Source organism: Tyto alba, unplaced genomic scaffold (genome assembly GCF_018691265.1).
Source record: "Tyto alba isolate M040663 unplaced genomic scaffold, T.alba_DEE_v4.0 Super-Scaffold_40, whole genome shotgun sequence".
NCBI classification, from domain to species: domain Eukaryota; kingdom Metazoa; phylum Chordata; class Aves; order Strigiformes; family Tytonidae; genus Tyto; species Tyto alba.
This window is the reverse complement of record NW_024881316.1, coordinates 35,959,108-35,961,808: the sequence shown is the minus strand read 5'-3', so window position 1 is coordinate 35,961,808 and position 2,701 is coordinate 35,959,108.

The window sequence follows — 2,701 nt, the reverse complement described above, 5'->3', positions numbered from 1 at the left end:
TACACTCACCAATATACTTAAAAGTTTCCAAGACAAATATGGCCTAGTTTCAAACTTGTATAGAGGCCTCTGGGGATGCACGTCAGGAGAATCAAAATTTCAAGCAAATAGCCTAAATTGGCTTAATTCAGAAGTCAGAAAAACAGAAATGGAGGGATAGAAACTGGTACCAAGCATGTAACTGTCAGGAACACTGGGAAAAGCAAAAGTCAGTGCCAGAACAGGCCTGATTCAAGGATTTAAGTTGTTTTTTTTTCTTCTTTTGAAATAAATTTTCCTCAGTCATTTTTCATGTTGCAGTGGAATTACACGATATTACAGGTAATTTATACCTTGCTTTACTTACACTTTGATTTCAATTTGTTTCATTGTGTTACCAATTTTCAACATTTGCTTCTACTGAAAGAATAGGAAAGTTACAAGCTAGTTGTTAGCTATACTGTCACTTATTAAATTAGCAAGTTTTTCATAGAAACCTTAGACAAAACTTTAAGAATAAAGAACTGATCATTACTAATTCTTTTGGTATTCATTATGCTATTAGTCACAGAGCTCACTCATACATTTCTAAATTTCAACATAATCATTTCAGGATGAGGAGTATTATTTTTTCCCTTTCCCAATAATATTTCCTTGGCATTACATTTCATTCCCTTCCTCCCTGACTGCCAGGAAAGTGCAATTTGGGGTTTTAGAGACTTGGGTTGGGCTTTAAATTTTTTTTTTTTCTTTTCAGAAACACAGGTTTACCAAGGTTCTTTCATCTCTAAGAGAATGCATTTTTAATTGACTTGTTTATCCCCTAACATGCACACCTCAGTAAGGCTAAGGTATCAGGTTATATGACATCATGGTGCCAAAGGAATAATTGTCACTTGTTTGTGCAGCCCTGAAAAAAAGCCTGTAGCTTGAAATCACAGACAGTGCTGCATTGACAAAATAAACGTTGTGGTAAATATATATATATATTTTTTTTTTTTAAATTGGGAGGAGGAGAGGAGACAGAGGGGCTGGGGTGGCCTCTGCTCCCAAAGTCTGCCATAGGGTCACATTTTGTGAAATGGTTTTGTTTATAGAAATGGCTTTTCACCCTGCACAGCTGTGAGAGGATCATCCCTTTCCCCAGGACCAAGAGACAGCTAAGCCCATCCGACAGTCTCTGCTCAGTTAAATCCTTCATCCCACCGCAGTTGCTAGCCAAATCAAAGGGTTGAGCAGCGCTAAGAAAGCTGTTGAGGCATTTCTGCAGCAAGCAGTTCTATAACCATAAGCTACTAACAGCACCCATGAAGCAAGGAAAAAAAAAAAAAAAAGCCAGAAATCATCTGTTTGAATCATAGACACACACACACCCCCCCTCACGTTTCACTTTAGGGACAAGGAAGCTCCAAAAACAAGGCACCCCTTCAGCATTTTATAAAGCTGACTTCAGCTGCCAAAGATTCCTCCGCAGCAACACCGAGACAGCTTTTGCCTCGAATAAAAAAATTCACTGCAAACGAGCAATCATTAGTCAGCCACATTTTTCATATAATTACTGGCAGTGAAAAAGCAAGCATGCAGGTTGCTGTAAAGTAAGGTCTAACTACTTCCACCCAAACAGAACAGAAGCCGTTCACATAAGTTTTAGTGGGGGAGAGGGAAATCCTCAGTGATTGCCCCTCCCCTTCTCCCTATGACTGATTACAATCTGCTTTTTTCTAAAAAGCACATTTATTGTGGGAGTCTGATTTGAAAGCGTTTCAAGTAATTTAAACTTTGGCTGCAGGCATACAGATCATTTTAAAACTGATCTTCAAGTGTTTCTACATGTTAATAACATTTCTGGTTGGTGCTATAATCAACGGTTTTAATTCTCAACCTACCAACTGAAATATTCAACACATGCCAGGAATTAACTAGGATGAAATCACATAGTACAAAGTTAGCCAGCCCAACGGTAATCCCCGTGCTAGCAGTTATGGTGCATTACTCTTATTTCGAAGGGGAGAGGTTTGGGGCTGGACAGTTTCTTCTGGGGTGATCTTCAGCTTTTTCAAACCATACAAATGCTGAAAACAGATTGTATCCTGGTTCAAATCAAAGCCCAATTCAAATGGCCTTTTCTTAATGGACCAGGATTCATCTGTCCTGCCTGATGTTTGCTAAGCACTTTATTACTCCACATGCACTTCTACGTGATCTCACTACCTGCATCTATTAATTATTATCCAAGATGAATGACAGAAACAGAACCTTAAGTAAAAGACAGTAAATTAGGAGGTGCTATTTCAGATCCATCCTTCTGGGATTGAGGTGCAAGTGCAAGCTGCACGTTTCTTTAGGATTTTGGAAAGTGCAGGTTCCAGTTTACTCCATCTTGGTATCTCTCTTCTTCAGCTAAAGAGTCTCCCATCACCAAAAAAACATAGTTCTCACTGCATTTCAATACCCTCCTTGAAAAAGGTAAATGGTTTTGATAAGTGGTAGAGACAAGCCATATGAAAAACAAAATAAAAGCCAGTTTCATTCATAGCAAACTGTAAAATTTTTGATGAAAAGGCTTACAGTGTTACCTTGTAAATGTAAGTGCTAAGCTTTCTCAACTCACAGGTCTGGCAAGAGCTTGTTAGCAGCACAAAAAACTAGCTAAATGATCCTAACGGAACAAAACTCCTGCAGCACCTCAGACATTCTTTAAGAACATCGTTCACCACTGAAG